The sequence below is a fragment of the Panicum hallii genome, unplaced genomic scaffold (genome assembly GCF_002211085.1).
Source record: "Panicum hallii strain FIL2 unplaced genomic scaffold, PHallii_v3.1 scaffold_56, whole genome shotgun sequence".
NCBI lineage: Eukaryota > Viridiplantae > Streptophyta > Magnoliopsida > Poales > Poaceae > Panicum > Panicum hallii.
In genome coordinates, this window is record NW_020356198.1 from 92,501 (window position 1) to 107,500 (window position 15,000).

General features: G+C 44.0%; 2 pseudogenes; one reads left to right on the forward strand and one right to left on the reverse strand.

Annotated features, from left to right (window-relative positions):
* The window catches only part of LOC112878596, a 25,096-nt pseudogene that overhangs the window by 6,243 nt on the left and 3,853 nt on the right, over positions 1-15,000 (forward strand).
* LOC112878597 lies at positions 3,980-10,855 on the reverse strand (annotated as a pseudogene).

Sequence of the window (15,000 nt, forward strand, 5' to 3'; positions counted from 1 at the left end):
TCTGAGAAAAAGCCCAACATGAAAATTGTAGAGTTTTTCAAGCTCTACACTTTAGCTTTAAGGCTCAAATCCAAAAACTCAAAGTTTGTAGTATTACTCGTTGAATTGTGAATATGGTAAAATTTTGAATTACCCTGGTCCTTACCAAGGGAATTTGATCAAACTTTTGATATATTTGCAAATATTTGAGAAATGTCATGATGACTAGTACTTTTGCAAGTAGGCCCTTAGGTAAAAATAAAAGTTACTTTTATTCCACAGTTATTTGCATAAAAGACCCTATAGCTTATATTTATTTACACATACGTCCCTAGTCTTACTTAAGGGCTTATCTTTTTCCTTATGATAACATAAATTTAACCTTAATATTATGTTTCTCCTAATTTTCAAGGCTACCTTCCAAACCACCCATCATACACTTAAAGGCCTATGTTTTCATAGAAATTACAAATACACCCTTAGCCCTTTTGTTTTACCCATAACAAACATGCCTATTCCACACTAGAGTTTAGTGTATATATCCTTTATTACCTGGATGTCACAGTTAGCGTCATCCGAGACCAATAGCACAAGTGAGGTAGCCTTGGTGGGCTTGGCCAATGAGACCATTACCACGAGGCAACGTCAATTGGCTATAAAGCCGACGCATCACACCCAAAGGGTGGACGCGACGAAGGCAACATGTAGCGAATGCAACTTCCCAAGGAACGGGTTGCAGCACACAAGCACTCGTTAAGGATCAGGCATTGTGCCCACGGCACTGAAAGGACACAGGCACCGAGAGTCAGCCGAACAATGGCGGGGGGCCTCCCAGCAGTCACAGGTCCAACACATCTCATGCGCCAGCTGCTACACGAAGGTTAGGCCATCCAAAGCATCACTCCGTGCAATGCACGTCGAGTCTACTTATGAGGAAGGCAACCGACGGACCACTGAGCGCGATAACAAACAATATCGGGCCAATCATAAGCACAGTCCGTTTCAATCCGAATCGCACAAGCCAACCGAAGCCAGCCTATAACCATCTCCCTCACCAGACTCGGTCGTATAGTGACCAGCACTAGCCAACTGGATCTGTTTCAATCCAAGCCGCACAAGCCAGTATATAACCATCTCCCTCACCAAACTCAGTCGTATAGTGACCGACCTTAGCCTACCGATGCAAATATTCAGAAGCTCGAGGACTGGGTTCAAGCACATGTCACATTCCGTCAACTCCCCAAGCACGTACTTTGGAAACGAGAATAAAATCCTCAAGAATCCTTTGTGCGATTTTGGGAAATGAGGTCAACGACACACGAGTGACCATCCAAATCGTCGAACAACAGAAACCCACACCGGCTAGCCTTAGCAAGCCCCTATACCACCTTGCTTGTTGGTGCAGTGCTGCGAGGCATAGGGACTGATTCGAGTACATGACGCATTCCATCAACTCCCCAAGCACGTACGCTGGAAACGAGGATAAAATCCTCAAGGAACCATTGTGCGATTTTGGGAAATGAGGTCAACAACACATGACCGTCTCAATCTCTAAGCACACGAAATCCAGGGACTGATTCAAGCACATGTCATATTCCGTCAACTCCCCAAGCACGTACACTAGAAACGAGAATAAAATTCTCAAGAATCCTTTGTACAAACTTGGAAAATGAGGTCAACAACACATGACCGTCTCAATCCCTAAAGCACACGAAGCCCACACCGGCTGACCGAACGAATTCAGTTCGCCTAGCCGAAAACCATGATGTTGCCGGCCATGGCCGAACACACCGTGGTTAGGAGGGTGCAGCTAGGAGTGCTGGAAACAACCCGAAACATATGGCCAGACATTGTTTCCCCATCACCCGTTCACCACATCGGCTCCCCCCTACTATACCCGGGGGGCATCCCCCCCACCCAAAAGTTCTGGGAATTTTTCAGCCTTCTGGGCGCATAGTTTTGGGGGTTTGCCTGAAACGCCTGTGATAAGGCGAGATAACAGGTCTGGGCTCAAAATCTGGGCAGTTTTCTGTTCGGGGTCACGTGAGAGTTCGTAAACTCAGCCTCCATCACATCTGTAGGCTGTTGTTTCCGTTCTTGTTCCGTTTTGTCCCCGCTGAACCTCCATCACGGGGATTATGTGCAGCTTTATGGAGAGGAACCCCGTCTGTGTTGATAATTTTGGTTAAGGTCGCAGTGTGTGGTAGTGGCAGTTAAGCGTTTGAAAGTACTAGCCACATGCCGCGAAATATGGTAAGCGGTAAGCCTAGTAACCAATCGGCCTGGCAAGTGGACTCGTCCCCCACCACTCGACTTTTATTTTATGTTTACACGCACCGACTGTGAGAGTACGTTCTGCAGAGCAGACGGGAATACGGTCATGTAGTCGCGCTACAGACGTATGTCCTGCACATTGGATGTGCGTACGGTCCAGCAGTCGCTTGTGGTGGCTTTGTTCCACGATCCGGAATGAAAGGCAAACGGTTGCTTCGGAACTATCGTTGGATGTTCCAAGCATGTGAGTTAGGTTTACCTTGCAAGGGTTGAAATTCGATTCAGAATCGTCCATTTCTCACGAAGATTGAGATTGCTTAACTCTTTTACCACATAGAGTAACAAGGGAAATCTTATGAGGAGTAATACTGATGTATGCTTTAAAGAGACTCTATCTTGCTTGAGTAGTTACAGGTGCTTACCTAGAAAGGCTAAAGGGTCTAGAATCTGAAAGCTAAAATATGAAAGTAAAGACCTACTCTTTATCGCTTTTCAGCTGAAACAAAACTTACCTCCTCATTAAAGCCTTCATGGTCTAGTTATGGGCTAAGTATACCCAAATTCCGGGTAAGCCTTGCTGAGTATTAGAGTATTCAGTCTTGCTATATGATTTTGTTTCAGGTAATGTCTCTGAAGACCCTACTTACCCCATGCCTTGGCCTTATGCTTTGCCTGACGGTTGGTCCGTGGAGTGGGATCCGTCCCCGGCCAACCTCGATCATAACGAGTGAGGTTATGCCACGGCTTAGCATGACGTCCTTACTGGCGACATGTATAGTTATCGTACTTTGAATACCGCTGCTTAAACTTGAAAACTGGTTTGTAATAATGACTGTAGTTTGGAACCTTTGCTTTTTCTGCAAACTTTGTAATGACTTTACTAAGTGTGGAACTTTGTACTACTTGTGGAAACTTTTGTAAAAAAATTTCCCTATGACGTAAAATATGATGGTGACTGTATCTCTGAACTCACCTTCGTGTGAGGTAACCTTATTCGATCCCGAAAGTTAGATGGCTTCATCGGGACTACCCGACAGGCCAAGGGGTTACACCTTTTGAAGCACGTTGGAGCCCTTGAGAGAGGACTTGCGTACTTAAGCCGGTGTAATTCAGGTTGGTTCTGCCACATGATCTCAAGCTAACCAAATCACATCTACACCATACCCGCAACGCAAAGCAAGTTGGATAGGCTAGAGATGAAACCTAAGAAACAAAGGTCACAGTTCCGGCATGTTGATTGCTAATCTCCAAGTGCTCCTATCAAAAACTACTTGTTTGGGAACATTCCACTCCTTGAGATCTCTTTTCACCACCTCCTCCCACCGCCTCCTTCCAAGTCAGTTTAGATCTACCTCTATCCCTCTTTACATTATCAACCCGCTTTAATAACCCACTACGCACTGGCGCCTCCGGAGGCCTCCGTTGAACATAACCAAACCATCTCAGCCAGTGTTGGGTCAATTTCTCCTCAATTACATATATCCTTAGCATCCCTACTTTCTGTAATATTATTGTATACTAAATGCTGAACTCTGTCTGCAGTTTTTAACTGCAAAGATTTGAAGGTTGTCTCGATGAACCTGCCATCCTTTGAACCAAGCAACGAGGTTCAGTATCAGACAATGCCATGCCTCGCTGAGACGATTCTTTTCACATTCATTAACGCTGGCGTATAGTATATACCTTGCAGTTTGCATGACAGTTTCTGCCATGTGGCTACCAAAGATGGTACGAAAACCAGAGAGTATTCTACTATTATGTATAGTCCTAACATTTCCCTTTCTGTATCTAGTACAATCTCTTCTTAATGTTGAACTTCATCTCTAGTTAACTCTGATATTCCAATCTATACTAAAAGGAAAACTCCAGATTCAAAAGTTCCTCCATGGATCTACCATTCTTTGAAACGAGCAGTTCAATGCCAACAAGGACATGCTCTGTGGTAACCATATTTTCTACATGCTGAAAGCACTGTCTATCTGGTGGCACTACCTCCAGCAGATATCTGTAGAGTCAAAACCTAGAGAAGAAAACGGCGGGACTACAGGAGCAACCCGCTTCAGTCTTGTGATAACGTGTAAATATACAGGGGTATCCATTTTTTTAGCCCTTCAGGAATTAGGATGCTGCAGGTGCCGCCTGAAGCCTTGCAAGATTTGTCTGGAGGCGTCCCAAATGAAATGCAGTGAGAAGCCAAAGGAAGCAGAGCTGATAGGAAAAAAAGAGGTTAAAATGGCTCTTCAGTGATCTAACCCAGGACCTAGTAAATGAAACAACAAATAATTTATATCGAGAGTTAAAGATATGAAAATTCATGCCCTCTAATTGAAATGGGAATCATCACAGAAATGGAAAACCCACACGTGTTTAGAGCACCCAAGAGCCAAGACTCCATGTGCTGATTTCTTTTTTTTTTAATTGAAACCAAAACACCTTCACATGAGGCTGATTTCATACCGGCAATGCATATAGGGTAACCATGTTTGCTTTCTTCTCAAGTCTGCTGAACAGCAAACTATAAATTCCAGCAGCTGTCGCATCACCAGTCTTTGGACAATAACATCTATACAGACCTACAAGAAAACAAATTTAATTTTTAAAGTAGCAAAGTTTGCAAAAACCAGCAGAAAAACTGGAAGCAATCTAAGAATATTTTCACATTTACCTTAGCTTTGTACTTTTCGTCCAATGAAACAACTGTAAACAACAACTCCCTTCCAGGCCTTGTCAAAACATAACTGATTACCTGTAAAGAGTCAAAGAAAAGTAAAACAACAAACTAAAATAACCTTTTAGATTCTTGGCTATGCAAGTATAGAAATGATAACATAAAGTCCATACAACACTGAGTAGGTACTCAACAAGCTCCACCTGGTATTGAGTTGCAATTTATTATGCCATAAATCAGTGTATAGAGAATGAAGAAAAAAATCCTGTTGCACTGATAAACCTTTTGACTGGACAATTATCATATTGATTTATCAATCAGGTTTTGAGTGTTTTGACCTACTAAGACTCTAAACCTAATAATGTTGTAATGCGTACTACATCTATGGCATAGTAACACTACACGATGAGTATTGAACACAGCAGAATGTAAAATCCTGTGTCATGTTGCATTGCTTTAGATGAAACTGAATGAAGCAGCACGAGTATTAGCAAATGTATAGAAAAAAATTAATCATGTAAAAATGATAAGTTCCCAGCTTGTGGACCATAGGACAAAGTAGATATATTACAATCCACAAACTCTTTTCTACAAATCCATCTTTGTGCCTACTGCCTACTGATTACTGCATTTCAGAGTTAATGTCTCTAATATGCATACAAATGATAACAAATGTGTCATTTGGACACTAACATTTAAAGGAAGAACAATGGTAACTAAACTAAAAGTTTCAACGGTAGGTCCCTAGTATATTGATATTTGATACCTTTCGAATTGTTTCAGTGACAGCCACAGCAATCCAAGTTGGCCATACAGCAAGGGCAACCATATTTGAGGCTGCAACAAGTGGAGATGCACAGATAGCAACTGTTACACCAGCAACAGTAAGGATGTGGCCTGTTTTTTCCACATCACAACAGGATCATTAAAAACCCAAGAATTTTGTAACTATAAGCACAAGGAAAGTTTAAAATAACATCAACCATTGCAGATTTTTACTGTTGGGTCAATACATATTATTATTGTAAGAAGGATAGATTGCGTATAATCGTGGGTTGTATTGCTTGAGCCCCATGGGCTGTTTATATAGGAGTTATGTGGCTTGGAGGGCAAGGAGTTTATTATGTTGTGTCATAAGTATAGATTGGAAAATATTTAAGCTCATGTGGGAATTACTCAGGAAGGGGAAAAGACATATAGAGCCATTCTATGGAATATCTTCTTTCTTCAGAAGTTGCATATAGCATAAATCACTTCAAAACAATTACGAAGATCAGTCTATATGAAACAACTACCACACAAACAAGAAACATGACTAAATAGTTATGCAAATTCCTTTAGATGATATAGCAGCAAGTTCCATCATGAGGGATGAAAAAAGGAGCATAACTGTTCAGAAGATATGGAATTGCATTTCATGAAATACTATACATGCATTAATTAAGTTATTAAGATAAAATTCATAGGGAAACACGCGTACAAGGTCCCAGCCATGCCATGCTTGCTGCAAACAACGAACCAAAAAGTTGCCCTAGTGTAGCACTGGCCCCAATACAACCAAACAATCTTGAACCTGACTGAATTGAAAGGAAAAATAAAAGAAGTTGAAAAAAAGGAAAGGAAGTAATAAGAATTTATCCATACTTGGTGGTGCATTGTCATGATACCTCACTATCCATGACATCAATTACCCTTGCCCAAGTTGATATTGTAATGAGATTAAGTAACGCAACCTTCAGATGGAGAAAGTTCTTCAAATTAGATCAGCTTCAGTATCCAAAACATAATCAGGAAAACTCTAATTAATATGAAAGGACATACCCAAAGAAACAAGCTTATTCTCACTACTATGTAGAACCAGCTGTGGGTTTCCCACCCTGCATGCTTACTTGAACCATCTTCACTAGACTTGATCATGACATCAGAAGTAAAGAAAAAAATACGCTCTTTGGTGTAAAAGGGGGGAAAAAACTATTGCTCATTGATTAGGAAATTTAGGAAGATACAGAAAGTGGCTGATGTGGAAACATAGGGGAACGCCATGGAAAACTCTGAGTTTGTGAAGGACAGCTGGTAGAAGCATAGACATTATAAGCATATGAAATTTTGCATTAGTTAAACGATAACTGAGAGATAGAGAGAAACCAGTGCCAATTATTACCTTTAGTGTATCTGCCAAAGCTGGGTCAACTTGCTTATCTTTAGATATGTCTGATGATTGTAGCTAATGGAGGAAAAACAAGTTAATGGTCCGTGACAACTGAAGCAATGACTGTCTTAGATTACTTCAACGTATACATTAAAAGGTGGAGAATTTGCTTAGTTTTATCACTTCATGGAATAAACAAACACTATTCAGAAATATCAACCTTTGATTTCGAATTTATGCACAAGGGCTGTTCAGTTAAAAAAATATCTAATTCAAACAATATTTGCACAGGCAGATAATTTCAAACCAGTGAAAAATTAAAAAAATATATCGCTATCAAATAAGTACCTTTGAGCCAAGAAAAACAATGGCAACATCAACATTCTTCTGAGCATCCTCCTTTGCACACTAAGAATAAAATCACGGCATCAGGGAAATTAAATATGTAAAATTCTTTGCCTTCAGGGATTTAGCCAACATCAGGGATACTTACCATCAAGTTTGACCAGCCACCTTCCTCAAGAACAGATTTAGCTAAACTCTTTGGCGATAATTTCTGATAGTGGACTACTTCCTTAGCTTCATAAGAATGGAATCTGGATGATAAAGTATTAAAGGCCGATGGAATGTAAGTAAATTCTAGAATATGGAAGTGGCATTTGATAGCTAAAGTAATCATTAGAAGGTACAAGAAATATTTTATATGAGCTAATAAGTTTGGCAGTCAGCAACTGAACTGATAAGACAAGGCTGAGAAAGTAATTACTGGATCTGATCAGCAGACAACTGAAATTATGTTAATGAATATTGACTGATTAGGAACATCAGAGTATAGCAATAGTATTGCATCCATCATCAACATCAGTAACCAGGTGTAACCTAGGCAGGAAGTGGTCAGTGCTTAAGATGTATTGTTGACGTAAAATTCTCTGTTAAAAGAAACTCATTACTGATAAGAACTGGTCATTGTTACAAGTGCTTGGAAAGAAGTTATCCACGTGAACCATAATTAGGCTTTACACACCTTTTAGTATCCTTTAAAGCCCTTTTCATCTCTCTTTCCCCTTCTCTCTTTTTGTGGTGATTCCTGTTGGGTTTCAATTCTAGCCTCGCACAACGTGGTTGGGATTAAAATGCTTTGTTATTGTTGTATCCATCTATATCCAATGTACCATATTGAAATTGATTCTTAATCACCCGATCAAAATCGAATCGATTCTGATAACCACCGTGCTGTCGTTCACCGACCACCCCACCATGTTGCTTTCGTCCCCCACCTCCTGCGCCATAGGAGGTCCACACCTCCATTCACTACACCACCATTCCAGTTCCAACCCACAGACCCGTAGTCATGACCACTTCCCACGCTGGACAGCCCCACTTCCCATGCTGCAGCTGGCAGGAAGTGCTGACTAGAGGCGTGCTCCAGCTGGGCATGCTGTCACAGCGCCACCGGGTTCGCAACCTGCTACTTGTTTCGATCTGGAATGAACTCATAGCTTGCTGCTACTGCTGCTTTATGGCTATTGTTGGCAATCTTTTAGAAGAGTTCTTGGTGCTCATATAAGCCTTTGTATAATTCTATAAGTTTTCTGAAGGACAAAGTAATCCCAGCGCTCATAAATCAACACTAAAAGTTGTTGATGCAGAGAAAATTAGGTTTGATTTATGCTGCTGATGTTCTTGCCATACATACAATTTTGGTCCCGGCAGTTTGCGTCTTGGTAACCATACTAAGAAGCAATCTTGACGATGCACATGTTTCTTTGCCAATGATTGTGTACAAGTCAACTATATATATTTTTTAGTTTTCCTTATCAATATATCAGCACTCCATTCTTGCTTATTATTTATTTCATTTTGAACTAAACTAATTATAATTATTTCGGTTCACTTGAGAACTTATACACGTTACTTAAAAAATAGATTTATGCTAAATGTAAGGTCAACCGTCCGAGCATCAGCATTGTTCAAACCACCATGTGGATGCAAGAAGTAGGGGAACAGAGGTGGGAGGCATGCATGTATTACCACACAAGTTGACCAGCTTGTGCGAAGCAAAGGTGGAGAATGGAAGGTATTGTTTGCAAGCCTTGCATTTCACCGTGATGCCTTGGATGAGGTGTTCGAGCTCACGACTGTGACGGTAGCTGGTGACATCACCATTATGGCAGCAGGCACTACAAATAGGAATTTTCCGAGGGAGACACTGCAACAACGGCAGGATAGCATGAAGCCAAAATCAAATAAAACCAAACCAAACTGCATCCAAATTCATTCAGTCAGGGCAGGGCAGAGCTGAGCTCGCCCTGAAAATGGGAGGTCGGAGAGGAAGGCCGCATTCAGAACACACAAGGGCACTTGTGGCGAGGATGCACTCTCCCCTAGCAAAGACGGACATGAGATGGGCGGGAGTAGTGTCGCACAGGTGTACCAGAAACTTGCTGTAGGGGATGTATCCAGAGTCGCAGAAGTTGCATTTGAACCTCATCTGATGGATGATTCTGTCCAATAAAAAGCAGTGAGTGTCGGCGGGCGGGAGGGGTGGGTGTCGGCGTCGGTGGCAATGTCTACAGTGCAGTAGCCTCTGGTCCATCCTGATGTTTAACACACCCATCTCCTGCGATACGATTCAATATATCTATCAAATTAATCATTGTGGAGAAGCAATAGCCAATAGAGAGAAGACCATAGTAGCTCGGAAGGAGAAGCATCTACGGCCGGGAGGAAGAGTACGGATCCGACAGCACATATGCCGGATCTACGCTGATGGGTTATTAAAACGCTAATAAAAGGACACTTTAAAACGTTTAAGCGACTATGAAACGTCTTTTTAAACAACATGGTGAAAATTTCAATATAGCATAATATGCATAATTCCATCCTAGATCATCAGACTTTGGCCTCCTAGTTTAATCCTTTAATGGATCATAGCGATCACTTTGAGAGCCGGCTGCAAAGGCTCCTGCTGCTGCTACAGATGCACCAGCAAGCACTATCGCTTGCCATTTGCTCTCTGCTTTCAGCAAAATCAAAACAATGGTGGAGCAAATGAATATATAGCCCATAACCAAGCAATGAGCAACAACAGGCCAGGAGAAGAAGAGGCCGGCTAGCAGCAATACGCCAATACATACTAGCAGGCAAGCAGGAAGGCACTAGCACTAGCAGAATAGCAGCGAATCCAGTGATAGAGTGAGAAAGGAGCGGGTACCAGTGGCGCAGTGACTTGAAGCTCCAGGCGGAGGAGGGTGGACGCGCAGCGGCAAGAGAGCTTCGGCTTGAGGACTTGAGGTGTGGCGGCTGGCGGACGAGCGCAGGGGGGCAGCAGCCGCCTCTCCTTGTGGCGGCGGACGGGCGGAGGGCAGGCGCCAGACGAGCGCAAGGGTCGCAGCCAGTGGCCTTATCTTTTCCTTGCAGCGGCAGACAGGCGGAGGCCAAACGAGCGCAGGGGCCGCGGCGGCCTCCTCTTCTCCATCTGGAGGAGCACGGTCGGACGAGCACTGGGAGCCACGGGCGCCTCTCCTAGAGGCGGTGTCGGCCGGAAGGGGCGGCGGCGGCGGACGGCCTGGCCACACGCAGAAGGGGTGGCGGCGGATCTGGTCGAGCCCGTGCGCTCTCTACCGGACCGTGCCCGTGACCTATCTTTCGTGGTTTCCCCTCTCCCTAAATCGCCCCTGACCACCTCGCGTCTTCGCCCAATCGCCCCTTCGGCCTTCTCGCCTGGCTTGCTCGCGCCGCCGCCCCCACGTCCTCCGCCTCCGCCTATAACATCAGGATCAACCAGAAGCTACTGGACTGCAGATATTGACATTTGTGGTATTCCGGTCATAGATGTTTCTTCTCTCAAGGCTACTGACTGTAGATTGACATTCATGGCCTCTCGGTCATGGACGCTTCTTCTCTTGCACCAGATGAGCATTTATAACATCAGGAAGATGGGTGAGATCTGAGATGAGATCTCCAGCCCGGCCGCAACCCATCCCTTATAAGCTATTGGATGGCATATAGACAATTTTTTTCCATAATATATGGGGCCAATGGCACATAAGGAATGAGTATAATTTCCAGTGGTAGGTGCTCAACTTCATTCCTTTTGCAGTGCGCTGGCGTCCACATCTTCTGTCGTGCCTGCGTTAGCCGCCACGAACAGGCATGTATCTCCTACTGCTCTTCGCTGGACCAAATCATCAGTAAGATGAAGTTCAAATGCAATTGCTGCGACTTTGTATACATCCCCTACCACGAGATTGAATGCTGGAGGTTGGGCTAAATCAGCCGCTGCTGCAGCAGGTGAATCAGCTGATCAGCTGCGCCAGCTGAATCAGCCCAGCCAGTGCCTGCATTTTTTTAAATTCAAACAAAACAAATGGGCAAATAACATCAATTTCATACTTAGCGTCGTACCACAAACTAATTATGATTGTTCACGTCACATATTGTCCAAGACTGTCCTATTACTAACAAGAATCAATTACAGTCCAACATTACAATACAACATTACAATACAATACATCTTGTCCTATTACTTTACAACATTACAATACAATACATACTGTCATCAATATTCAGCCCAAACAGCAGCAGATACCAACTCCCTCGGTGCTGAGATACTAGAAGTACTATTGCTCAACACCCACTCCGACAGCTCATACGTCGCACCATCTCCATACTTACGGAGCCACAAATAATTATCCAAAGCAAAGCATGATATGATAACCCACGCATGCTTTTCCCTCTTGAAGAATGGAACCCCTTCCAATACATGCCACCGCTCTTTCACGATCCCAAACCTCCTTTCAATGATAATGTGCAGCTTGGAGTGAATGTAGTTAAATTTCTCCTGGCGATCTAATGCACGAACATCTATGCCATTAAAGTGTGACTGATGGTACCTTGTCTCCCGGAAAGGAGTCATGTATCCTTATTGCAGCATGTATCCCGAATCCGCAAGGTAATACCGACCTACATGAATTGAACCATTTCCAGTGTTACTACCAAAGCAAATGTTGCAACAAACTAGGTACAAAACTACAACGTCATAGGGCTTCATACAAAACACAAACCTGGGGTGGATGCGGGAACCTTTGATCCGCCTGACAATCTTGTAGAACCGCCATCTCATGACATGCACCCGCCTTCCCGGCTTCCATATAGGTGAAGCGGCCATGCATGTCTACTATGGCGCAAACATTAATCGAAACATCTCCTTTCCTATAAATGAAGTCAACTTTGGCTTCTTGGTTCACCTCAACCGATATGAGAGTGCCATCTATAGCACCTATGCATCCGTCAACCATGGCGCAAAATCTGCAAGTTCTGAGCTCACATGTGTATAGTGGCTGTCGGCTGGAACTAGTACATGTTAGAATTGATCTCGCCCGACTTGGTCCAACGACCGAGTCGGAATCCTTGATCGCGCCCTGATCGGGGGCGCCCAACCGTGACTTGGTTGGTGGGCCCCCGTCGCGCAGCGCTATAAGAAAGAGGTGGGACCCCGGGGGCACGCACGACGAAGTTCGCCGCCACCTGTACGCCCACTAACAAACCCTAAAAGCCCGAGTCCGATCTACGGGAGGCGCTGTAAGCGACGGGAAGCGCCACCGCCTTGTTATCGCCATAATCTAGACGGGCCAGAAGTGGGCCATGGAGCGAGATGGGCCTAGAAGACAGTTATGATAAGCTTGCGAATTGGACCTTGTGCGGATAATTGGGGCCAGAAAGGCCGGGTAAAATTAGATATAGGCAATTAAGAGTCGTGTCGTGTTTGGTTAGGGTTAGTTAAGAAGGATGAGTCTACGGACTATAAATATGTACCATGAATAAACAAGAAACAGAATCATTCATCAACAACTCTCGGCGCATCACCTCCCCTATTCTAGGGTTTTCATCGGGTAAGTGCCATGCGGCTCCGATCACGCTCTGCGTGATCGGGATAGCATCACCCTTGCTCGTTCGTTTTATGTGTTGCTCGTTCTGAAGCCTTGTAGATGGCGAGTAGCACTAGTTATCTTAGTGTAACGCCCGCGTTTTTACCTTATTTAAATTACAGTACAAATCACTCGCTAAAAATAATTTTCAAAACTTTTTTGTCATCAAGCTCAGATCGCTCCTAAACCCTTTACCGTCCGAGCTCCTAATCGCCCAAAACATTTCCCGACGTTTCGCCGTCTGACATCCAAAATTAACCGCCATCCTTTCTCTATTCCTCGACCCACGCGCCGTGCCGCGTGCTCAACCCCGCGCTTGCGACCGTCGCCGCGAATCCCGCCGACGCAGCCCCCCTCTCCCTTTCTGTGTTCCTCGATCCACGCGTCGCGTGTGGCAGAACCAACCTGAATTATACCGGCTCAAGTACGCGAGTTCCTTTCAAAGGCATCTGACATCCTTTCCTAGGATTTATGCATCTAGGGTTCCATTCCAACTCCTAGACTTAATGCAAGATATAATATATACATATAGGATTGCATAAATGTAATAATTTGAAATACTGGGTTATGCACCGGGGCTTGCCTTTACTGGTGGGACTGAAGTCAGTAAGGTTAAGATCTTCCGAACTTTGGTTCGGGGCTTCAGATAATCCCTTGGTGATATTCACTTGGTCTTCAGGAACATCCTCTGCAGACTCCGGGGAGATCTCGTAGGTACCGTTGCTGAAGTAGTCGTATCTACATGCAATGCGACATTACATTCAAAGTGTGCACATAAAACTACCTTACTTCTCAATACAGTTACAATCCAATACTCATATAACACACTATTCACATTACACCCAAAAAGATCTAAAACTAAACTTAGATAGAGCTTTAGAGGGATAACTAATTAGAATCAGCTACTTGTTGAGGGTTACAACAGAGCCGATTGGAAACAACGGGGGTTTAGCTGATTGATGTGCTTAGGTCGTGCCTAACAGAGGCGTGTATACTGTGCGATCTTACTGATCTAGGGTTATATACTTTGGTCTGGGTAGCCGATTGATAGGTGCACCAGTTTCCTGATTGATCGATGAAAACATCGATTAGTTTGGCAGAAGGATGATTCCTAAAGCAGTTGTCTTAACTGAGATTGTTGTCGATCGAAACCCACCGGCGAGCAACGACAGACAACACGAGGAGCCGGGAGGCTTCCGGGACGGCTGGCGGGCCCCGGTCCCTCGGTCAACGGCCCAGCGATCTGGCGCACACCCTGGCTTGGAGTCGCTAGGCGTGCCACCTGATCCTGCACCTGATCAGGAAGGTGTGATTCGTGAAATTCCTGTAAGCACAGACACTTGTAAAGATTAGTCCGAGCCGTGATCGGCTCATCGCTCCTCCCCGGTATCGGCTGTAAAGAGCCGATTGCATCATTACCGGATCGGATCTTCGGGTCAGATAACATATGTAAGCAATAATGAGATGAAACTTGCTTTAAAGATATCAATCTAATCCAATCTACGACAACTAAGCCCTCACTACACGATCGGAACATCCTACACGTGATTGAGCCTAACGAATACGCAAAGCATCGAAACAAACAACCTAAACAAAGATCCTAAAAACAGCTGAAGAGCCGATTCCTAGGGAAACCTCTACTCAAGCTAAGATCCGATACTAACATACTGCCGGAACTTTCAACTCGTTTGCAGGGCCTAATCATGCACATATTGAGCTAAATCCCTAATAAATAGAAACTAGCCATAACAGATCGGATCTATCAATATAAACAAAGCAAGGCGCGATTATTGCGTCCATAATCGGGCACAATGATCGCGGAGCACGCAAGAACAATGAACAGAGCATGATCATAATACAACCAAAATAACATCACTCTATGCGTGCTATGATAACTAATGCTACTCGCCATCTACAAGGCTTCAGAACGAGCAACACATGAAGAAAAACAAGCAAGAGCAATGCGCCCCTGATCACGCGAAGCATGATCAGGGGCCGCA